The sequence below is a fragment of the Lissotriton helveticus genome, chromosome 7 (assembly GCF_964261635.1).
Source record: "Lissotriton helveticus chromosome 7, aLisHel1.1, whole genome shotgun sequence".
Classification (NCBI taxonomy): domain Eukaryota; kingdom Metazoa; phylum Chordata; class Amphibia; order Caudata; family Salamandridae; genus Lissotriton; species Lissotriton helveticus.
Window position 1 is genome coordinate 126776127 of NC_136068.1, and position 26511 is coordinate 126802637.

A 26511-nucleotide genomic window follows, 5' to 3' on the forward strand; every position below is an offset into this window, starting at 1 on the left:
CGTTAGCCCATAGTGTAAATAAGGATACCATGAACTGCAAACCCACAGAGACATCACACTGAATGGACCAGAGTGCACCTGATTGGCAAGCAATCTCCATAACCCTGACACACAGCCCACAGACTCAGTGGAATGGTCACATATGACGTCACTGAGATCATCAGGCAGGGCTCGAAAAATCTGATAAATTTTACTAGTCCTGCAGGTCTGGTACCTTGAAAAATCTCCTCGACCTAACAGTAACCTACTTGACCACCGTCTCTGAAAGCGGAGCAAATGTGGCAAGATAACAAGATTTAAATGCATCTTTATTGCTCATTTGCTTTGTGAGCAATAAAAAGGCCTTTAAATCTTGTTATCTTGTCACATTTGCTCCGTTTTCAAAGATGGAGGACAAAAGTTAGTATGTTTTCCTACTCGCCAGAAAGGGCGAATAGGACCTAAAAATAGCTCGATCTCATAAAATTTACCTTGCAAATGCGAGCGGTCGAGTGGATTTGTCGAGCCCTGTGTTAGGCATTTACTCAGATGAAACGTATAAATTTACCCTTGTCTTGTATGCTTCCAGATCTGAGCCAGTTCCTCCCCAGTTCCTCCCCAACTTGGCTGTATGACCGTAACATCAAAGTCAATAATTCCAGCCTACAGTAATATCACACCTGCATGGTCTTGGTAGATATGCATTTAGTGTTCTTAACCTCACATCTACTTACCATGCATTATAGTAGTTAGGTCGAGGTAGTGGATTCAATATTATCTTCATTCCATTTACGACATGTGCGATATAAGACATGTATTATAGTGGACTCTTGACCTTATTGTATGCCTGTCCTATGCCATAGCTGTGATGAGATTATGTAAATACACAGGTGGAGCAAGTAGCCCATAAATGTTTAACTTATTACCCTCATCGTAAGGCTACCAAAAAGGAAGGAGGAGAAGCATTAACTGGTATAAAGTGCCTTATTTTAATAAAACCCAGGTTCCTAGTCTTTTGGAAAAGATTGGTTTGTTAAGTGAAAAGGCATATGGTGTAGATCTTGCTTTTGTTTATAAATCTATTCAATGGCAGGTGAAAGGAAACACAGATAGAAGCGAAGCCTGAAAAGCACCATGTTCTCATTTTGTTTTCCATTTGATCTGATAAAAAGCACGTTAAATAATAGACATGGCCATGGCAGCGGCGGAGGAGGATGCCTTATGTGAAGAAGAGGTTAAGGGGGCCCGGAAACGTCCCATCTCCATGGAATGGGCCATGCTAATACACAGCTTCAAACAAGGATAGGGCTCCGGAAACTCCCCCGCCCAGTTCCGCCACCCCTGGCCCCCCGATGCAGTCATGATCCCAGTCCTTCGGCCCCCTCTCTGATAGCACCACGATTCAGTGATACACCTAGTCACGTCCAGTCTCACCAGACCCATACCGCCCCCCTTCCTACGCACACTTCGCACCCACATGCTTCTTCCCCTGGTTTATGCCCCACACGTTTCTTGCTACTGCTAGCACACGGACCACACGGATCAGACCCACACGCCACTGTTCCTCCATTCTCGACCTCCACTGTTGTTTATGCACCCTATTGTGTATATGTCTCATGATATGGTCTGTATTGTGCAATATCGAAATGCTAATAAAAACAAGTTTAAAAAAAAATAATAGACATGGCCATAGCATCAGTATAGGGTATACTGCTGTAGGAAGACTTGGTGTGTGTCACTGCTACATCTCAGATTAAAAATTAGAATTAAATCTATGTGGAGATACTGAATGGCCGGAATTAGCATTTACAACTGGTACATCTGCACATATTTACTCCTATTAAGAGCTGAGTGCCATGGAATGTGGAAGAACTGTGCGGATCTGGTGGTGTTCTGCAGGGAATTCCGAATTCCACATTTACTACAAGCTCGAAGCAGGTCGTAAATGTATGTGAGGTTCCTCTGTGTGGTAGGTGAGGAAGTCAAGGTGTGGACACATCTTAAAAAACAAGCATTTACAATGTAATAGGTCACACAATTGCTTGATTTTGAGCTTTTGGCTTTGTACATGGCAATGCCTTTTATAATATTAAAAGGCATTGTCATTTACAATACCAATAGTTTCAACTTTTGCAAACGCGTAACCTATTACAGAGCGCGTCTCCATTGACGGAAGAGATAGTTCAATAGAGTTTACTTTCTCAACAAAGGTGGTTGCAAATTCATCACATTTAGTTGGTGGTGTGAAGGTTGCAGTGTTGGAGAACTGGGAGTTTGAATTTTGATGAAATCGAAGAGAACAATTTAATTTTTTTATTTTTTATCAACCCTTTTATTGAATTGTATGCCATGACAGAAATAAAAAATTACAACTTGTCACAACAATAGAGCTGTGCCTCTTCATTCCGACCTCTCAATACTCACCCCCTACCCCATACATAGCAACAGAATCATGTAGCAATTTAGATCGGCGTCTCAACCCAGTGTATGACCTGATCTCTCCCTCGATGTCTGAGACAGGAGAGCATCCGTCTCCCAACTGTTTGCCTCTATAAGCCGCCCATTCACCCCAAACCCATCCGTGCTCCTGAGGGCAACCCCTAGCCACGCAAGCTGGCCATTCCCTAACCATGCACCAGTCTACTTCTTTCTTCCATGCTGACACCAATGCCGGGGATTCCGCTTTTTGATGGTTTGTATAAAAATCAAGTATAGATTTAATGTGATTAGAGTTAGCTTTAAAGATATTCAATTTCTAGTCTCTTCTGGAAATCCTTTGGGGTAGAGAGACTAGAGGGAGATGGAACTTGTCCCCAGTTTTGCTCAATATGTCTCAGATGTTTCCTTTGGGCATATACGTTCGTTAAATACCAAGAGAGAGAAAGTGTGGGACTTTTCTGCTTGCTTTTCAGTGGAACATACTTATTAATCAGGTTTTCCATGCATTTATTGTAATCCCATGTTGTGTGGATAATGTCCTGCTGGGAACTAGAGGATGGAAGGATACCCCAAGCTTTGTTCACAAGGTTGTTGGTGTTAATGTTTTTGGTATCACAGAATCAGGATTTTTCTCTGTTATACTGGCCTGTGATTTTCTGGTGGACTGAAGATAGCCTGGAAGGAATTAATAGGTGGTCAGACCAGTCAATTTGAATAGGATCTTCAGTCGTCGGAAGCACGCCCTTGGTGATATTGTGATCCAAGGTAGATCCATTGCAGTGAGTTGGTTTCTGACAGTGTTGGAGAAGGTGATTATCATGGAGAAAAGAAGCATTCCTAGACAAAAGCTTTGTTTTTGCCGGGTGGGTAGTAAAAGACATTAATCGGGAGATTAGAGGCCATATGCTCACATATTTCAAGAGACAGACATTGGAAGGAGCTGAAGGATTCAACTGGTAGTAATTTGTAGGTAAGCGTGTTCCTGCTACACCACCAGATTGTCTGGAGCCACAGTGAAGAATTAAGTAATGTACGGGTAAAAGAAGTTCTAGGGCATTGTTCGAAGCGCCATTGAGCCAGGTTTCTATGAGGACTAGGATTTTAAGGTTGTGGTTCACAATCTCCCTGAAAGCTTTAGGCAGTGTTTAACTGCAGAAGTGCAGTTATTTCGCATACATCGGAGAACTGATTAAGTGGATGTGGTAATAGGAAAATTCACTGGGAACATGGCTTAGGTTAGTAGGACCCTTATACTTGGGTGGAGGGTGTGGGTGGTGAGGTTTGTGGTTTAGAACAGTGAGGATAGAGGAGGGTTCCAGAATTCATTTAAGAGGATGGTATGTTGGCTATGTATGAGTGACCATAACTTCTGATGATTTCTTGAGCTCATCCATTTCCTGTTAGGTCTGTGGTCACAGTCTGAGTAGCTAAGTGGAATTTCACCCTATTAGTTGTTCCTCGTGGAAGGAAGACTGGGTTGAGGGAAGTGGTGAGAGCAGAAGTTGAATGTGGACAGCAAGGACGAGAGATGGGAGACTGCTTGGGAAACAATGTCACTTTTCTAGGACAGAAGAGTCAGAGAGAATAAGAGCTCATGATGTGGATGGCGTAGATAAAGGTCGTTTGAAACGATTCGTCATCACGATGGTGGGGACATGTGGCCTGTTTAACAGAGGCATCTGTAAAGATGTAAAGAGTTTGCTCGTAGAGTAGATAGACATGTGTTAGGAGAGGTCCCGTTATTTACGCCTGGAAAGGAGGAGATGGAGAAATTAGGGATTGCGTTGAGAGAAGGGGACAGAAAGGATGGTGAGTTAGCTGAAGTAGTTGCCAAATCCGCACTTGTGTAGAGGTGAACAGAATTAGCGGGTCCATCATGGGTGGGTGAGCTGAGACGGGTTGGAGAGGATGAGAGGTGGCTGCATTGATAGTATGAAGGATGTTAGTGGATTAATGTCAGATGCAGCCGTGGTTTGCAAGAGAGATGTTGGGTGGGGGACGGTAGATGGGGTAAAGAGGTGTAGGTTGTGAGGCTGTTTGGATAATCAAACTTAGGAGAGTAGGGCATAGGCCATAGAGTGGGGAAATGGGAGGAACCAAGAGGAGGAGATTGAATTGGTGAGGCATAGGAGGGAGTGAGGTCCCACAAACAGTTGTAGGCCTGTTGTTGATTGGCATGGTAGTGGTGGACTTAGGCAGAACAGATTATTGGCGGCAATGAGTAAAAATATTGGAGCTTAAATCATAAGCGGGTTGTGACAGGGCCGTGCCAGTGACTGCATTAGTATAAGGATGTTAATTGAGGTGGTAAATTTGACATTCGGAGTCATGTCAGAATTGGATTGTTTGGCGGCAGGGAGGACTGGGGGTGACAGAAGGAGGAAGCCAGAGCTCGGGTTGAGAGTTCGGAAGAAGCAGTCTTGCAGGGCTAAATCTCCATCGTTTAATTAAAACAAGACCTTTCCGTTATTAAAAATTGAAGTGTGACGAGGGTTATCATACGTAGGGCATGTAGGTAGTTGGGGAGATATCAAAGGTTCTGTGTAGGTAGTTAAACCTACAGTCCATGTTGTAAGCAAAAAGTAGAAGATCGATTTTGATGGACACTTCAGGAGTCCAACAACAATTAAAATAATGTTTTTTGCCATACATGGCCTAGAATCAGCATTAGGAAAGTAAACAATTTTATCGCTGGAACCTAGATACTAGTTAGAATTACCAGGTATTTTTGTAGAGGCTGATATGATAATTTAAAGGAAACCTGCGGAATTAATACACCAGGTATGGTTATCTATGGGTACACTGCTCCCCCTTTTTGATACACTGACTTATAAGATACCAATTCTCTGACATTACTTTCTAGAACTACAAACTGCGAAATGGTTTCTCGACTTGCATTTGGCGAGTTGATAAGCTCAACATTAGATATGGTCACCTATAAAATCCTTGCAGGCTGCTTCTATAACTTTAAAAAAACAAACACTTTTTATTAAAGTTATTATTACAATACAGATCTGCATGTGTTATTGTACAATCTCAATGTTATTTCTATACAGTCACTTGTTAAACATTTCTGCCTTAATACATATTTAATTCCACAACTTCACATGTCTTCACCCGAGTCACTATCATCTTCTGGGGGGGGACAGATGTTCCCTCTGTGCACGTTCCACTTTCCCCATACCCTTGTCCATTTGCGAGGGCATTTCCTATTTATAAATGTGGTCTTCTCTGCAACCATGACCATATCCATGTCTCTACTCCATTGCGTTATTGTTGGTACTGCCCCCACTCCCCATTTTTGCACTATGTTCCGTTTGCTATAATATTTTTGACATATATATGTAAAACATATTTGCCATAATGATCGAAATGTGTGAGGGTCTTTGATACATGTTGCTTCCTCGCTATTTTAATATGTGCATTTATGACATTAATAAGGTGACTTGGCCATTTTATATCACAAACACGGTTTTTTGATTGATTATTTAATATGATATAACAACTTGGACATGGCCGGCATTTATCATTCAAATAAGTTGATTAGACCATTTAATATAATGAATACAGTTCTTAAATTAATTGCTTAATATAATCTAGCGGCTAGGATGTGGCCTCTTTTTCACTCAAGATGTTATAACTTCCATTGTTCGTTTTAAACCCATAATAGTGATCAATAGTCCATATAGACTAGACTATTTCATGGCTGTAAATATTATAGTTAGATAATTTGGTAATTTCTTGAGGGTTGTATGGGAATAGATTATGTTTTGAAATCTTGTAGTGCATTTTTGATTGTATATAATTCTAAATATTTGTTGTGTGATATTTACGAAAAGTCCTGAAGAAGTCCCCAATGTATTGGGACAAAACGCATTGGCTGGCAATATGTTTTCACTATGAAATATAAGAAAGAAAGATTGTTGAGGCAGTTGGAGTCCCATGATTTCCTTTAGCGAAAGAACTATTGAATTAAAGAAATGAGCCACCACAAAAACCAGAAAGACTTGCATTTGAAGGAAGAACATTTTATACAGTTATTCTAGTAAGGTGAGTGAGAGCATGATTTATGATCCTTTTGAGGATTATAAAAAAAATGAACGAGTGTGTACTTTTATGTCAAATGTGAATTGGGTGTAAAATAGCTTCATTACATTTAAAAAGTGGCAACTTTTTTTTACATTCAGCAGTAGGTATTACGGTTGGTATCTGGAACTGGAAAAGGGGATAATGTTTTTTGACGCTCAGTGGCAAGTGTTACGGCTATTATGTGCAATACATAGGTGAGTTTTACAATATGTGCCCCAACATATACTCAGGGCCACATGAATTATAAGATTCTCCTGTTGTTGCATTTACCACAAAATTATGTATTAATAGCAACTACCACATAATTTACCATCGTTTGCATAATTTACAAATCTCTGCATTTTTTGTTTGTTTCTTGTCTAAACAGATCAAAAGTTGATTATAGCAGACCATTCAGCAAGTCGAACTTTCAGTCGTTGATTGCAGTATTCAGGTCTTCAACTGGTAGTAAGAAGTGAGACAAAACTTTTTTCTAGACGGTAATATTCTTTGTTACAATGAAAACATAGTTAAACAAACTGCCACAGAATGTACGGCATTATGCCTTTCCTTGCAGCATAAATTAGTCAGCCCTGTTGCATTACTTGGCCTTCTACTGCCGAATAAATTCAGGGGCCTTGCATACAGTCTGAGAGTGGAAGAAGATGAGGAAGGTAGCCTGCAAGGTTCGGTGTGCCTGCTGTTAGGAATTTAAAAGAAAAAATACACATGCTGATGTTTTATTTGAGAACTGCAGGCATTTTGAACCCCGGTATTAATCCGAACACGTGCTGAGGTATGGCTCATGAGACACCATCCAGAGGCCTGGGTTCTAATCCTGGCCTCCCCCGTTGACCACGGTGCGTACGCCTTGAAAATACTCTCTGCGCCATAGTTCCCACACACCCCAAAATTAGACCGTTTCAAACAAAGTTTCATAAATAATTCTGAAGCAGGTCGGGATTGTCGCAGGGCCTGTGGTAAACCTTTTGCAGGGTGCCGAGTTTCCTGTCTATTTGGCGAGCAGTATGTGCTCTGCCTGCAGATGCAACCAAGCCCTGCAGCTCTGCAGCACCGCCTCGGCGCAGTGCACGCGCTGCGGTCTCACCTCACGCGCTGTCGAGAACAGAAGCATCGAGCGTCAGCGAACATGAGGAGAGGTGCTCAGGCGCGAGCGAAGGGCGGGCTGGATCAGGGTGAGACCCGGACAGACTCCCACGGGAAGTCAGGGCAGTGTCAGAAAACAGCCAGTCAACTACACGCATGGTCGGATTGGGATTGAAAATCAACCCGGGCACACACAAAAAAATCGCCCCCCATTTGCATAATTCCTTTCCTCAAATCACTGCTTCAGCGTAATTGCATTAAAAAGGAGGAGGGGTGCTTAAAAAAATGCACGCATTAGTTTACACTAGTGAAACACACCTGAAAACAAGTGAGGCCACTTCTACTGAGGCCCCCTGCCCCGCTCAGTATGTGCACACATTAATAGGCCGGCCAGCGAGACAAAGGGAGTGATACCTGTGCCTGTTGCTAAACGGGGGGGGGGGGGGGGACCAAGGTGTTGGTGGGGGGGAGGGTGGCGGGGTGGTAATGAGCGCCCATCTGCCTGCAGAAAGGCCACTCAACCACCCACTGGACCTCTGGCTGTATTTCCAAAATAGAGACACTGCCCAAATCGGTCCCAGACTGCTCAAAAAAGCAGCCCACAGCCGGAACTCAGACACCGGCCCCTCGGGCATTGCCCGAGTGCCCGCGTTACCAATCCGAGGCTGACTACACGTGCAGTGCAGCCTCCACATTAGAATTGGCACCTCGCAAAATGGCGGCTGTGCTCTTAGCTGGACATCCTCTGCAGAGGTTAGCAGATTTACCTTTAATTGGGTAGAACTCCCCAGGTGGGCCACAGTTTCAATGGGACTGAGATAGTGGGATATTGGGGAGAGGAGTTGGCCTAACGGCTAGGGCGCTCGACCTCGGACCTGGGGATCTGGGTTCGAGTCTCGGTAACGACGCCAAAAACCTCCTGTGATCTGGGCAAATCACTTAATCTCCCCGTGCCTAAAATGAATGCGTGTCCTCATGTAACGTAACTGGTGCTATGTAAAGCGCTCTGATACCTGATTCAGTTTGGGTCTAGTTCGCGCTATATAAAACTCTGCAAAAAAAAGATGGCAATTCTCAGAAGTCCTGCCATATAGCAATAATGGGACAGTTTAGGCACTTGACAGTAATCCTGGTTGTTATACTATTAATGGACAGACTTGGTGACGAGGTTCAGCAGGGCGGCTATATTTACAGTGGGACAGTGGTGACGTTTTGCTGCAGGCCTGTTACATTTACAGTGGAAGAGATTTTGACAATTCCATAGCTTCTAAGGCTTCAGATTGCTTATGTGTGACATTTTCAGAATGTCAGTGTATTTATGAAGGACATTCAACGATTAGGAGTTACACTTTCTCGAGAGCAAAATCAAGCAATGAAGGCGAGGGAAACGTATTAATATCGAAAATGACACCCCAGGCCTCGAAAAATCACAAAATGTTACAAGACCTGCAGGTCTATTGACTCAAATAATCTACTCGACCTAATTATAATGCTCTTGACCCATAAACTGGTTTCAAAATAAGTGATCCTGGGCAAGTATTTTAATTCACTGAGACCCCATTTTCTTCTTTATCACAGATGATTGCACCTTCAAATACGCTAGATCGGCATGTCTGCTGTATAGAAAACTCTTTTGTTTGATTTAATAGACTAAACATTAGCTCCATATTAGGATGTATGACGTTACAACGCATACTTTTACAACGCCTACTTTTACAACGCATATTTTACACCGCAACATCCATTACAACGCACACCATTACAACGCATACCATTACAACGAATTCTTTGAAACTACCTTTACAACGCATTCCACTACAACGCATACTACATTTACAACGCATACCATTACAACGCATTACATTACATTGCATGTAAGGTAAGTGTTGGATAGTGTAGGGGTAAAAATTACTATTCTAACTCCAGGGGGTGCCACAGTAGGGTAAGTGTTGGATAGTGTAGGGGTAAAAATTACTATTCTAACTCCAGGGGGTGCAACAGTAGGGTAAGTGTTGGATGGTAAGTTATGCGTTGTAATGGTATGCATTGTAATGACTGAGTTGTAATGGCATGCGTTGTAGTGGTGTGCGTTGTAGTGTCATGCGTTGTAATGACTGCGTTGTAAAAACATGCGTTGTAATGGATGTTGCGTTGTAAAAGTTTCGTTGTAATGGTAGTGCGTTGTAAAATTTGCGTTGTAAAGGTTGTTTCCCCCATATTGAATACAAACCTAGCCACATATAGGATACACATGACTGCAGACTTGCCTCTTAGTTCATGAAATCTCACTCGCAATTGTGAGTGGGCGAGTGGATTTTTTTAGGCCTGTACCCATTTGAGCAGTGAGAAATTCTAAGAAGATCTTAAAACTGCTGCAAAGCACCAGAAATAGAAGGGCACCTCTGGCCATGAGACACTACAGGACACAGAGGGGAAAGCATTTTGCTGGAAAATAACTAGAGTAAGGTCTTGATATCAGGATCCACATGAGGGCACATTCTGAGAAGTTCAGTGATATACCATCAGTAGGACAGTTCAGAGAATTTCCAGCAGCCTTGATGTACTTTTACTGGGACAGTGGTGACAGTTCTCAGAAGTTCTGCGATATACCTTCAGTGGGACAGTTCTGACAATTTGCTGCAGTCCTACCGTAATATTAATTGGACAGTGGCGATAATTCTCAGCAAGGCTGCTACACGTTTAATGGGACAGTATGTCTATTCTCAGCTTAATTACTATACATTTAATGGAACAGTTCCGACAATTCGCAGTAGGCCTCTTAAACTTTTAAAAGGACAATAGCAAACTTCCTGCTTAGCCCTGCATTATACGTACAGTGGGACAGAAGTGACAAGGCTCAGCAGTCTTGCTATACTTTTAATGGGACAGTGACACAAATGTTAAGGAGTACTGACATATACCTTTTACAGGACATTACTGACAATTCTTAGCAGTTCTACTTTACACCTACAATGGAACAGTGGTGACAATTATCAGCGGAGCTGGTATAATTTCAACAGAACAGTAGCAACAATTCTCAGCAGTTCTGCGTTATACCTGCAATTGTACAGTGGCAACCATTGTCAGCATTTTTGCTAAATTCCTTAAATTGGACAGTAACAACTAATCTTAGCAGTTATTCTATATACCTTATATTGGACAGTAACAAGAATTCTCATCAGCTCTGCTACACTGTCACTGGGGCAGTAGCAACAACGTTCAGCAAGACTGCTTACACTTTCTGCGGGACAGTAGTGAGTGTTCTCAGCAGGTCTGCTATACTTACAGTGGGACAATAGTGACAATTCTCTGAAATTCTGCTATATACACTGAATGGGACAGTTCTGACATTTCTCAGCAGTCCAGCCATACTTTTAGTAGGACAGCAGAAACAGTTCTCAGCAATCCTGTAATACTGTAATAGGGACAGTAATGACACCGGTTGCCATCACAGCTTTACGTTTATAGTGCCAGCACTTCTGAGAGGGGCTGCTATACGTTTAATGGAACGCAGCACTGGAGAAATGACTGAAAGGATTTCTTTCTACTGCAAGATGGGACTGCAGGCTATTTACTACCAGACTATCAAGATTACAAAATGTTGACCTCCCAAAATATTGTGGCCTAAAGATTGACTACCAGACTACGGTGATGGTTAGTACATATCCGAAAATATAGGGTACTATACTGAACTCCACAGTCACATTTCTGTACTTTGAAGATATATATGTATGTATACAGCTTACTTAGTGGAACTGAAGAACTCAATGTCACTCATCAAGTGGTGTTCAACATAGGTTTGAAGAAACAGATCCTGCCAGATTTTAATAAACAGTTGGCCAAAGAAATGATTGCCCACTTCCATTCAATACATGCAAATTATTTTATGTGGCTATTCTGAAAATCTGTCACATTATGGACTTCCTGGACACCACTGCCTTAGTCCATAATGTGCTTTGACAGAGGAACCTTGTATCACTGGTTTAGCATGCGTCCTGTATCCTTCAACAAGCTCGACATTTATCTGGGTATCTTCGTGGTAGCTTTTTCTCTTGTGGGAATCCACATGTTCAGTGTTCGAGGTTAGTTATTTACATATCATTTAAATTAATGTAGGGTTAGCGGAAGCAGTAGAGTTATTTTCAGGTTATTTAAATTAATTAAGTGCTAACGCTAACATTGGCTTTAGATTTTAGTTAGGGCTGATTTGTATATAATATCGCACAATAAAAAATTAGTTGGTTCCTTTAGGGTTACTTTTAATCTAATGTAATAAAATTAAAAACGAATGTAGGAAAAGCATTAAAGTAAGATTAAAGCTAGTTATGAATTGAATTGAATCTATGGTTAGGTTTACCATTATGATTACTTTAATGTTAATTCTATAATTTAATATCATTTAATGTAATTGTGATCTAATTTTATGTTGAGCTTGGGTTAGGGCTAGCATTATCTTTACTAATTTAATATAATATTAGATAATTCAACATAATGTCATTTTTTTCAGTTTAGATTTAGGAAAAGGTTAACATTAATTATTTAACTGGAAAACTTTAAATAAATATAGCGTAAGAGATAATATTAGGTAAAGTGTTAGGGTCGATGTAGGGATGATAAAATGAGTATGAGTCAGTGTCAAATTATATTTAAATCTGAACCTCTTCACTGTAGTGGTAATCAAGGTAGTGGCTCGATTGTAATTATTGGTTGAGGCAGTAGTAATGCAACCCCTGCTGAGCCATGCTCTGTAGCCCAGACTTTTTTACTTTGTTTGCTTTGCCTCCTCAGGACTTACGTATCCAGATGCCGACCCAGAGATTCTGCAGTGCCGCAACTTTGACATCCCAGGAACATTGCAGGATGATAAAACTTTGCCCCCTTGTCCCTGCGATGGCAGGGCAGAACAATCTCTGTGACATTTTATGCTTTTTCTTGGTTTTAATTATAAGTCTTCCAGCTGTGTCTTAAAACCTTATTGAAAAAGCTAGTTTTCCAGAATTGTAGGCGGCTTTAACTTATCCCAGAACGCGCTTATGCATTTCCTCGGGACCTATGCTAGACGCGCTTTATCGCTATCATGCATCTTAAAAACATGTTCTCGCTTTTCGAAAACAAAACGTTGGTAACATTTTCCCTCAGAAGTTACCAATGCTGAAATGAACCCGCTTTGGCACACCTGCCACTAGTAGTTGCGCTTTCATTTTTTCTTACTTAGAAACAAAACCCATTAATGTATTGACTCACTAATGTGCCTATATGTTATTTCTCCAAAAATGCGCTTCATTGATCTTATGCATTCACTGTACGCCCTGTGCAAACTATGTCACCACCTGTTCCCCTGCTACTTTCCTATGCTACAGAAACTTTATGTGACTAAGAATTAGCTGCATAAAAAGCGACTAGTAATACTAGCATATGTGTTTTGTTGAAAACATTTGTATGTCTAATCACCGTAACTACAATGCCACATTGCCTTGGATTGTATGTGTTTGTGCTCCTATATTTCAGGTGACAAAAATAAGAAACGCTACATATAGCGAAAGGAAACTACACTAATGGTGTGAGTACCTCATGTATGTGTTTGTGTTTGTCCTATGTCCTGACGAAAGCTCTATAGACCCGGCTGGGCCCAGAGAGCTGAAACATGTTGACGCGCCCATATATACATAGCTATATGGTAATCTAGTTACTCGATTACATATATATCGACCATTTTTAATCGACAGTGGTATCCCCTTTTCTATTCAATTTTTCTTGGAGATACACTGCTTTTACTACTTTTCACCCTCCCTATCATTTCTGGACACTTCTACCAGAACCAGAGGTAGCCTCGGGTGAGGCAGGCATACAAAAACCCTTTTGACTTCCCTATGAATATGCCATGACACCTGAGGGGGCGGATAAAAGATATACCGCATCGCACCAATCAGGCTGCCTATGAGGGTTGTCAATTTTGGACCAATGGTTCAGTAGATACTAGTGTCCATTCCCTATTTTTGATTACCTCCGGATCTCACCAGGGGAACTGAATGGACAGTATATCCTCTTCCCTCATTTTTTGATAGTAGGCTTTAACTTATCTCCAAAGGCTAAATAGCCCTGAAATGTGTTTAATGTATGTTGTTTTGTTAAGATAATAACAACAATAGAAGGAGTAATTCCAAGTAGAATAAGAATTGAGAGCAACAGAGAATTAAAAAAAAAAAAAAGATTCCTTACTCACCTACCTAGTTGGCGACATGCTTCATCATAGGGTCCTCACCCGAGCAGCCGAATGCCTCTCGGGTGTGCTACGACGCCTGATTACAGCGGAGCAGGTTTAGTTGTGCAAGGTGAGTGAATAGTGAGGAAGTGGTTTAAGATTGCCTGTATTATTCCCTGAACCTTTATATTGGAATAATAACGCAAGATTAAAACAAAAGAGGATGTCCTATTAGATTCAATTGGCCATTGACATCCACAGGTGTATTAAGTGACAAAGTCAGATCTACATGTTTCAGCCTCAGGGTGCAGAAACGCAAGGCTTTCTTCGGGACCAGTAGTGACACAAGAGGTATGCACTCACTAAGGTGCACCCGTCACTGTGTCATAAAAACAAACGCAAAGTTACGGTTCAGCTCTCAGCATTCTCTGAAAGGAATGGTATTAAATATGGGGCGGTAATTAGTCATACCCCATGGATCCCGTTGGGGAACGTTGGCTATAGTCAATTGTAGGCGGCTTTAACTTATCTCCAAATGCTAAATAGCCCTGAAATGTGTTTAATGTATGTTGTTTTGTTAAGATGGCCATCTGCAGCAGAAAAGCAATGGAGGGTAGATAATAAGGTAGTTAAGCTGTTCCCTCGTTAGATGCATTATCGATTTTTGCTAAATTGAATGAACTGAGAATGAAAATTATGATATTGGTTTTTTATTTAAATGTTTTATTGTATTGTTTTTATCTTGTGCTTTTATGGACTTTTTTAAGATCGAATAAAGATTATATTGATTGAGAAAACGTTGCTTTCATGTCAGTGATGTAGCATGGAAGCAATGGGCCCTAATGCAAGCATAGAAAGTGGGGGCCTCCAAGCGCAGTCTTGGGTAGCCCTCACTGTCTCCTGGGCCCTTGTATCACAGCACTTGCTGCGCTATTGATACTTGATTCATCAACCCGGTACATTTTCTGACCGTGGCTTGAAAATCTCTTTTTATGAACATAGGAAACTACAATGTAGAGAGACTTGTGTATTGTGAAGAAAATCATCGGAGGATGTCTGAGAGACAAATTAGGAGGCAGAACTCAAGATTTGTATCTTAGGAGGCATGGGCTTCTTTAAGGCTCATTGCCATCACAGGTTGCTATAGGCATCCACCGCACCTCCCTGACCTTCAAGTCATTGTTCCACCATATACAATTACGCCCTGTATCCTGGTGTTATGGTACTTGGTCTTTGACCAAAAGAAACCTCCTCTGGACTTGGAGCAAGAGATAACAGACAGATGAAGTGTGCAAAAAAAAAAAATGTATAGGAAGTGAGCAACCAAAAAAGAGTATTTGAAAAAGTCTACCTATGAACCATAAAGGGTGGTACGAGTTATGGAACACCATTGTAAAACCGGCCCCACAGGAGAGATCCATTAGGTGTTACTATAGGTGGAGAAATGGGAAGATATATGTAGGATGCCTAGTTTCCTAACCGTACTTACTAAAAGTGCATTTAAGTACTAGGCCTTTGTGATACATTTTTTGAAATGCAAAAGTGATTAAATGTGACAAAACACTTTTTTCTGTATCCGTGGAATTTTCCACAGATTGTGGTGATAGTGTTTTGTGATGGTTTGTGCGATGGTGGGAAAGACCGAGGGAGACAAAATTCTGTAAAATTACACATACTCCACCTGATGTAATACATTTACAAAATGTGGGGAATCCAACCCTCGCGGAAAATGTTGCATATTTTGCGTTTCACTGGATTGGGTCCCCAACGCTACTGACCACTTTGTGATGAGTGTGCGTGTATAACACCGCCCTTTTGACACCACTGGTACATGATGCACACTCTGTGTCCTGACATAACCTATATTTTCTGAAATGCTATTGTTTGTGCGGTTCTGTGTGTTTGCAATTTCAAAGTCCTCCAAGATGGCTGAATGTCTGCGCCATACAAACCATGTAAAAAGAATGACATTGTACTTAGCACCACTATGCTACCCCCACTAAAAACAGAGGCATCTACGCAGTCTCGCTTTTAATGCATCTTTGCAGATATCATCATACGCCCATCTTCCGCAGGAAATGAGAGAAGTTTCTGTTTTTCGTTTCCAGCCACAACACTCACTGAGTTATTTGGAGCTTCCACAACTCTCCTCTCCTGTGGTGGACCTAGATTTGTTTCATCGTGAGGTTTTTGCAGAGGACGGTTCATGTTTTCAGCCTTTCCTGCCCTGTTGCCTAATAGCTTCATGATAATCAGAACAGAGGCTTGGTCAGACGAGTCTCAGGAAGGTCTGGCAGGCCAAAGTGCGAACGGATGCAATCACAGAAAGGGCCACCACCAAGGCGGTTTGACCGCTGAAAGCACGCATGAGTGAATTCATATTTGCAGTATGATCATTGACAGTTCTGTAACTTTAAATAGCTAATCATATGCATAACTAATATCTTAAACCCAGTGCTTAGTATGTTAAAAAAAAAAAAAAGTACATGGTCCAAAGTTTGGTTCATAAGCCCACAGCCAGCATTATCAAAAGTGAGGGTGTCGAATACCAAAGATGCGTAGTCTTGATTCCACCTCACAGATCGATCTCACAGAGGAGTGCAGAGACGTAGAGTTCATCAAGGGAATTGTGCCCGTGGCCACCATATTACCGGGTTCTCATAGGAAACAGAGGCTCAGTTACATTAAATCAGAGAATAACCAATAACTACATTAATTAATGTACAGCCTTGAGAAAGCCTCAGGCTTGCATGCCATTTAAGGAGGCGAAACACGTGTTGGCTGTATAAAGTTACCTGAAGGACATTACCTTTCAAAGCGCATCTGGGAAATAAAAATAGAAATATAAAAGAAACTCCAAAGAGACACATTTATTATACTAACATTGGAGTCATAAGATATTGTATTAATGTTTCCATTTCTTTGGACTTCTTGGTCAACATTAACCTGGGGTTTTGATACACTCATTATAGCACATTGATTCCACCCATGCCTCTTTAATTCATCCAAAATCTGTATGATGGATATGTATTTATGAATTTGCTTGGTGGGAGGCATTTACAGAATGGGTAACTCCCCGTCCAGTATTGCCATTAAGGAACATTGGTCACCGGGACCCCGAGATGACAATATAGGAGTATAGGATCATATTACACAGGTTTGAAAAAGCTTTTTTTCCTTCAAAGCGCAGCTAACAATGTGTGCCTTTAACTGGAGTTAGAATGTTTGTTTTTGTTTAACTTTCATTAATGAATGTTAATAAAACAATGGGCATTGGTGACAGCGCCAGAGACTGAATGTGATTCAGTATCCCATGATACAGCCAAAGGTTACAAATTTCGTTCTTATTACATCTTTGCATTTCCTAACTTTGTGCACAGAAAGTGCAACTGCACTAACCATCTCAGGCTCCAAGTTCAAACTAAGACAGTAGCGTCTTTATCTGTCTTTGACTTCCATGCCAGTAATCGTTTAGTAGGCAAATTAACAATCCTAATTTTCAAAAGTTATTTTTCTGTGTCTTTTTTTTTTACAAAATTTAGTTATGCTTCTATTCTGCCATTACCATGATTTTTTGAAAATACTTCAAGAGCAGAATTATTGTAGATGGTTGCACAATCTATTTATAGTTAGTGTTAAGATTTTTCTGTTTTGTATGTCCTCTAAATTTAGTTTTGATAACTCTGTGTTTTTAAAGTAGGTCACATATTCAAAGCAGCCCCACAGCCTTTTCACTTTCCCTTTCATAATGTCAATAACATTCGCACTCTTTGACATAATTGTATCAACACTAAGATTATGCTTTCAGTACTTCTTTGCTATAATCAGGGCAAGAAATATTTTTTCTCTATTAGGGCTAGTTTTACAGTACCTTTGATGGGTCATTAATTTGGCTCTACAGTTCGACATCTGACTTATCTATAAGTGCAGTACCATTGGCATAGAGCCATGGGTCTCCTACCCTATTTAGGACTCTCGGAGACAATGAAGGGACAAAGATGAGATAGAGATAATTTATTGTATTTCATTAATTAAAACCATTACAAAAATACTCGTTAAAAATACATACTTCCTAAGACAAGAGAAGTACTGTTCTAGAAGCTTAAAAGTCTCTATTGTGAAAGCGCAATGCTCGGCTTCTTCTCAAGGAGTTCAAATGTCTGTGCTAAAAGTTTCCAATTGAGTAAGTTAAAGCTTCAATATGCGGGTTTTGCATTTGAACAAGGCACAGCACTCCCTTGCTTGGATTCTACTAGTCACAGTAATTTCACTAGCTTCCCATTTAGCTGAGGGTCTTTGGAGTCGAAGCATGCAATCGCGACCTTTCTCCGAGTTCGAATCCCTCGTTCGTTAAAGTGCACTTTGAGCAGCCCTACCCTTTCCTTTAATTTAGAGCAGGAGCAGATAAGGTGTTCCAAGTCCTCAGACCGTTTCCACATGGTCTGCATGTGTTGCACATTTCTCCCTGAACCAGGGTGGGGGGTGCGGATTGGCTGGTAGGATTTCTAGCCTATATATTAAGAATTGTTCTTTGGTCTTCCTGGCATACCCCAAATTGAAGTATGCCTGAGACCCAAGTGATTTGTAGCCATTCAGTGTCACCCATACATGGCTCCTGTAGGCAAAGGCAGCTTTGTCTTCGACAAGAGAGATGTTCTTGATTACCTTTTGTACTACTTGCTTAAAGAGCAAATGGGTAATTTTAGTTTCCCATAGGCTGACTAGCCCGGTAGTGGCAAGTGAGTCCTGGGGACAAAGATGAAGTTCAAGAAAACTGGCAGTCACAAAAAACTCTTTTTTTTTTTTTTTTTTTTTTTTTTTTTTTTCTTTTTTTTATTTTTTATTTTTTTTTTTTTTCTTTTCTCTTATTTTTTTTTTTTTTTTTTTTTGTTTTTTTTTTTTTGTCCTCATATATGCCACCAGAAAATGATTACTCTGAATAGGCGTACCTCAGGCCACTGACACAAACCTTCCTATTCCGACCCTCGTGTTTGTGGATAGCCTTTAAGGATTGCCCAGAGGTAGGATTGTTACCCGTCCAACTTCCTGTCATGATGATACTTGCTACTCAGGAAGGACAGGACCACAAAACCTCTGGCATAATCATTGGAGCTTAGGTTTATTTTATCTTTCGCTCCATGCATTTAAAGCTGACCACAGATTTACAGACTTTTCTCCACCACATAACATATCAAATTTACTCACCACCATAATGTTTTTGAGACAATCTGCAAATATTGGAGGGAGTGCCGATTTCCATACCTTACAGATCTCTCTTCTGACGATCACTATTACATAAAAGATAAACTGTGATAAATTACTATCCAAAACGTAATCTAATTGGAGACCAAAAAAAACCAAGTTGGGGGTACATGGAATCGAAAATGTAAGTACATCCTCCAAAAACTTACACACCTGTTCCCAAAAGTTTCTTATATAGGGACATTCCAGAAACATATGAATATCATTTGCATCCTGCAACTTACATCTTGGACAAAAGTACTTAACTACCGACATCTTAGAGAGTTTCGCAGGAGTCCAATAAACTCTATACATGGTATACAAATGGTTTCTTCGCAAATTAGCTGGTTTGATTATTTGCTGTGACATTGTAAAAGAGTCTTTCCACAATGTCATTATGTTATCCGAAGCCCAGGGCCCTGAGGAGTCCCACAGTTTCATAATTTCAGTTTCCATATTATCCCTATTGTGGAGTAAAATTTTATACAATATGGCCATCTCCCCTCTCCTCACTTTAGGATTATTGATTAAATTCCACAGGGGATTCTCATTCTCTAAATCCCAAATTTGGCTTCCCCACCAGGCTGACAACTGATAAAACTTAAATCTCGTAAGAGTACCCCCTGTTAAACTAACCAAAAATTCCCAATTTAGGGCTTTCGAAGCACCCACCAAATCCCCCCATCTAAAAAGACTAGCTCTCTTCAATGGGAGAGCTAGTTGATCGCCCAAACATTCAGGAGTACCTGGAGAGTCCCAAATCGGAGCAAAAGAGTGATAATAATGAATAGATAGTAACTTGCAAATTTGATACCAGTAATGTAAAGCGGCTTTCAAAACCTTCAGTCTAACTTTTTTAAAAAATTTTTGATCCCCAAACTTAAACAAGAAAAAATCTGCATCAAATGGAAGGTCATGCAACATTGCCCGAAAAATTAAGCTGTTAGACGTAGAATCCAATTTATTGGCTAAGAGTCGAAAATTTTTAAGCTGAAAGGCATAACAATATAATAATAAATCTGGAAGAGCCAAGCCTCCTATTTTCAGACCTCTCCTCAGCTTTTTCCATGCTATCCTTGGGGATTTTGTCGCCCAAATAAAAGATCCAATCCTGCCTTGTAAATTAAGAATATCTTTTTTATTAAATACTAAAGGGATAGAATTAAACAAAAATGTTACCTTTGGTAATATAATCATTTTTACTAAATTCACCCTACCATAAATATTTAAGGGCAGAGAGTTCCATTTAGACAATAATTTTTTAATCTCTTTTATCACGGTTTCCCAGCTGGTCTTAGGGATTTCTTCTACCTTCTGAGTCAGTTGGATACCAAGATATCTCATCTTAGATTTTGCTTCTGGGATAGGGACTGGACTATTCCAACACATAACCTCAGTTATAAAAAAGTCCTCTTATGCCCAAAGAATTTTGTATTTTTTTTTAGTCATTATAAGATTTTATAGACTATTACGTTTAATCCTGGCCTTGAAAGGTAGAGGAGTAGAAATGTCCGATGCCTCAGCTTAGGTATACTAAGATCCTCTCCTGGAACTTGAACGGAATAGGGAGCCGTAAGAAGCAATTAAATGTGTCTAATTTTTTGAAAAATACGGATGCTTCTATAATTCTTCTACAAGAAACGCATTTGGGAGCTGAAGATTGTAGAAATGTTTTTATAAGGAATAAGTGGGTCCAGGATGTTCTCTGCTCAAAGCAAACTGGCACAACGAGAGGTGTAGCAATGATAATATGTGCTAATAAAGGCATTAATATCCATGATTGGGCCACAGACCACTCTGGGAGGTGGTTGGCTGCATTAGTCTCTATAAGTACTGTTAAATTTTTATGTGGGGTCTATTACGGTCCAAATGAGGATAATCCTTATTTTCTACAGAAATTAGAAAATTATATGCTCCAGTTTACAAACCCCATAGTATTGGGCGGCGATTTTAACTTATTACTAGACCCTGCAGTCGATCGTACTTCAAAAGCTAAGTATAATTGCCCAAAAAAATCCCTCTCGATGTTGAAGAATATAATGAAAGAATACACTTTATGTGATGTATGGAGAGTTAAACACGGTACTAAGAAAGAGTTTTCCTTTTTTAGCAAAAAATATCACCAGTTTTCGAGAATAGATTTTTTTCTGTTGGATCAATCATTATTGGCTAATACCCACTCTATTTCTTATATTCCCAATGGGTTATCGGACCATTCTGTGGTTGAGATGCTTATTAATATTCAAATGAATCTTTCGGAATATAGATGGACACTAGATAGGACTATTCTGTTAAATCAAGACTTTAACATTAAAATCAAGGAACACATATTAGAGTTTCTAGAGTTCAATCAAGAATCAGCTCCAGACTATATTGTTTGGGATACTCTTAAATCCTTCTTAAGAGGAATATATGGCTCTCAGATGATCCTAATCAGGAAATTAATGAAAGAAAAGGATAACAAAGATCTCAGTTTGATTAAATCAAAAGAACAGCAACTTCTTACTGCCATTGGTGAGGATCAAAGTAACATATCTAGATTAGAAAAGGAATTATTTGAGTTACAAACAAATTTTAGACTCAGAATTGAAAAAATTCTTAAAGATAAATGGGAAGTTAGTAAATTGCGTAATTTTGAGTATGGGGAGAAATGTGGATCATTATTAGCATGGAAAGCCAGGACAGAGAGGACAAGAAATAATATAAAATCATTGATACAGCGCGGAACTGGGGCATTCTTGTCTGAGGATGGAGAGATCAAGAAGGAAGCTAAAACATTTTATGAAGAGCTTTATTGTGACAAAATCAGTCAGTCGGACGAGGAATTAGAAAACTTGTCTTTCTTGAGGGACCTGCCACAGCTGAGCAATACAGACAGAGCTCTTTTGGCAAAGGGAATAACTGAAGGAGAGATTAGATCTCAAATAAAGAAAATGGCAAGAAATAAAGCTGCAGGCCCGGATGGGCTTCCAATAGAGATTTATAAGGACAATATAGAAGAAATTCTAGCTCCACTATTGAAATTATTTAATAATATTTTTATTCTGGGAAAACAAATTCCATCCTCTTGGTTAGATGCTACAATCTCCTTAATCGCAAAACCAAATAAAGACCCGACAAAAATAGAATCGTATCGCCCCATTTCACTTTTAAATTCTGATTTAAAGATTTACTCTGGAATTTTGGCCAGCAGATTGGCAAACGTTATTAAAACTATCATTCATCCAGATCAGAGGGGATTCATTCCCGGTCGCCAATTAAATGAACTCACAGTTCAGGTAATCGGGGCTATAGATTACGCAATTGAAAAGAAGAAGCCGCTTGCTATAGTTGCAATAGACGCAGCCAAAGCATTTGACCAAGTTAATTGGCCTTTCCTTTGGAGAACAATGTTAAAGTTCGGTTTCCCAGAAACTTTCATCAATGGGGTTAAAACTTTATATAAGGGCCCGAGAGCAAGGATATTGGTAAATGGTGGTCTGTCCGATTGGTTGCACATTCATAGAGGAACAAGGCAGGGATGCCCCTTGTCTCCATTATTGTTCGATATATATATCGAGCCATTTGTTTGTGCCTTGAGACAAGACTCTGTAATCGTCCCTTTTAATATAGGAGAATTAATAATTAGGACAGCACTATACGCTGATGACCTTCTTCTTTATACCTCTAACCCATCTGAAGCTATACCCAGATTATTTAAACTAGCTGATGATTTTGGTATTGTTTCTGGATATAGTATTAATAGGGATAAAACAAAAAACTCTTGGCCAATTCCCAACAATACCAATTTTGACCACGTAATTCCACATTCTACCATGTTGACTACAACCACAAAGTTAACGAAGCAGCCGTACAAAGGAACCCTGAGTTTCATTGTGGACACCCAGGCCAAATAGAGCAAAAGCGAGAATTCATTATGGTTATGCTGCCGTTTCTGTTGTAAATGCCTTGTCATGTCGGCGTAACAGCTTTAGCTATCTGCTAGACCTCTTGTCAATAACGCAGAGTTGTCTTTTGCACAGCCCCTTCCACCCATTGGTCGCTTTGAGTCAGTCACCGTCTGCCACTGCTTTGCACACAAATTAGTTTTTCTGTCTCATGGTCATGCTATTCCTAGGGAGTGGTTTAATTGCTATGTATTGCCTTAGCTGTGCACAGAGTGGTTTGGACGTAGGGCGGGTTAGGCATAGAGCCTGATTGCAGTCCGGGCCCTACAGTAAACTCTTGCTATGCATGGCTGATGGTGAAATGGCCATGTTCATTGGTGAGGTGATATATGATCTCATCAGTGATCTTATTTTGGATCTGTGACATTGTGAATGTGGCCATGGGCAGTGGATTGGGCCATGACTTGTGGATGGATGTCATTTAGGGAACACAGCTGCAACCCTTGGCTTGCCCTGTGCGACCGCTGACCTCAGAGGTGGCAAAGTCAGTGCCAGGAACACAGGAGTACTCGTCCTTATGGATGTTGGTTGAGACACCACTTTCCCTGTTTTCAGTCAGTTTTATTTTAATTATGCTAATAGCGAATAACATATTATTCACAATTAAATAAGGAAATAAATGTAGTAAAGTCAGCTGGAATATCACCATATTTCGCAGCTGAAGTAAGTAAAAAATGCTTTTAAATGTATGTTGTGTGCCTGCTTGCGGGTGAGAGTGTCCCTATGTAAGAGAGTGTGTGTATGAGTGTGTATGTGTAAGCATGTGTGCTTTAGTGAAAGTAAAGGTCAAATGGCATGTGCTGTCACTTCCGCTACCCCTGTTATTTTGGTGAATCGCCTTCCATGGACGTGTGCTTGTATAGTTAAACTTAAATGGCACATTTTCGTCTTTCTTTTACTTCAATCCTATCCATAACTTTACTAAAACTGTTTTTTTCCAAGGAATATATATTATACATTTAGAACAGATATTCATCTCTTGTATTTATTAACACAACTTTCTCAGCATTCGAAGTACATTTAATTCCGCAGAACATATATAGATATTAGCCATCAAACATACATTAGAGGATATGTTGCGAGTGAATGGCTAAAAGTAACGTAGGCCTCAAATCTTACAGCCAATGTCCTCCATTATGAGGGAAAAAAAGTTTCTATCTCAGGTTCCCAAACCTAGAAATATAGGCTCCACCTACCCCTGTACAAAAATGGAAAGTTTGTGAACCAACCTGTAAATGCTGTAAAGAACCAGATCACAGCCTTCCCGGTGGCCAACCATCCATCCTTCGAAGCAGGGTTTATCTGGCAAGCAACCTCCAAGTCCATTCACACCAAAACAACAGCATACTAACTGACTCTACATGGAAGGACTCGATCGCATTACAGGTATGATAACTCTTCTTGTTCTTCATTACAACCACTTACTAACCACACAAACATGTTATCCATTCCCAAATCAAATGAAGTTTGCCATCAAATTGAAACTGAATCACTTGTATGAAAAGATAAAAGGACTTCAAACAACTCTTCATCCCTTGTCCACAAGAACTCACCTCCCAAACACTGCTCTCCCATCCCCCCACTTCCCAGCTGCAGCTCAATTTGTACCTTACAGTCTAACAAGCACACCATCCCCAATGCTATTGAGCATTTATCCACGCACATCATTATTTCACCCCCACGCCTGAATCCCCTGATCAGGGATCCCAAAACACATCCTAGTATCACAATCTTCTGAGCTAGGCCTTCTAAACGTAAACCATGACCAGTCTGCCCAAGTGGCATCAGAAAAATTCTATCCTTTTAATCTATCTGCTACATATCACACCAAAGTTACCCCCAGATGGTAAGTCTGTGATGTCTAATTCAACTTCTAGATATACCATCATCCAGAACCTTGACTATGGACCTATTGTAGTCATGGAAACCTCACCTCAATCTGCCTCTCAACCTCACCACTAGAATACAGCAATTTCCCTGCGATAGAACAGAAAACAATAGCGAGTGGGTTGCTTTTATCTACAAGAAATACCCTGGATGTTGGCTTATTCCAATGTTTCACTGTGGAACTCACCAAAGCCGATGAGGCTAAACATCCTCTACTGCTCACCTTTCTAGAAAATCGAGTTATCAATGTCGCCCTTTGATCGTAGAACTGGTAAACATCTCCTTGCGTGATCAGAATTTCCTGGAAGACTTCACACTCCACTGGGAAAAAGAAGAAGACACCCACACATTGCTCCTCAAATCCTTTCTGTTGGACAAGAGCCTACTACAACATTGCACATTCCTTACCCAAGTGTACTCTCCACCCCGGGCCTGAGTTTCAAACATAAACACCACATATAAATCTCTAACCCTCTCATACCAGACTAGTCCGATCCCTTCTTCATTACTTTCAAAATATTGTCCTTCATAAAATGTCCTCATGCTAAATCTGAGATGGGGGGGGGGGGGGTGATAAAATCTAGAGTATTCAAACACCCGACAATAGCTATTGGCCTTTGAGTGAAAGAAGCATTTGCCTGTCCTTTCCGGGCACATAATCCACCAGAACACAACATTTCATATACCATAACACATAAATACAGGGAATATTCCATAGTGTCTTATATGAAGTCTATCGCTGTACCCACCCCAGGGGGAGGGTAGAACAGGCAATGGCCAATCTTTGTAGATGCGATTGTTCAAATCTTTGGAATTGCTCTTCTTTTTCACGGGTTATTTAACATTTTTATTATGCTGGCAATCAGAAAAAGAAATTAAAACATATACATTTATTTATTTATTTATGCGTTTTTATATAGCGCGGACTTTACCCGAAGGTGTCTGAGCGCTTCACAAAAGGAACAGTAATGGTACATGAGGAGAAACTTACAAGTGAACAAATTACAACAGCAAACATTAAGTTACATGAGGTAAAAGTGACAAATGTGAGCAAACAATATACAAGAGGTAGCAAACGGTAAATTATAGGAGGAAAAAGTGACGTGTGCAGGTTACAAAGGTATACAAAGTACAACTAGCGGTATAATACTGCAATAAATAGAGGACACTCAAACACAAGAACAATCGTTACGTAGGCAATGGTGGCACTTGTGCAGGTATCTAAAGCAAACAAAATGTGAGAGGTAGCAAACAGTGTGTTACAAGAGAAAAGTGACGTGTGCATGTTACAAAAGAGTACCAAACACAGGTAGAAGGATAATACTACAATAAATGGCAGACACTCAAACACAAGAACTAACGTTACGTAGGCAATGGTGGCACTTGTGCATGTATCTAAAGCAAACAAAATGTGAGAGGTAGCAAACTGTGTGTTACACGAGAAAAGTGACGTGTGCAAGCTACAAAAGAGTAGCAAACACAGGTAGAAGGATAATGCCCTCCCCAACAAAGAGTAAGAAATCACAGACACAGCCAGGATTTAAACTGAACAAGCACTGGGAAACCAATAGGTCTGTCTTTAATGCATTTAATGTGCTAGCGCAAACAAAAACAGACAGGCGCATATATGCAGACTGTTTC

At 40.3% G+C, this 26511-nt stretch overlaps 1 protein-coding gene across 1 annotated transcript in view; it reads right to left on the reverse strand.

Annotated features, from left to right (window-relative positions):
* The window catches only part of LIME1 (Lck interacting transmembrane adaptor 1), a 68005-nt gene that overhangs the window by 40616 nt on the left and 878 nt on the right, over nucleotides 1-26511 (reverse strand). The window lies entirely within an intron of this gene.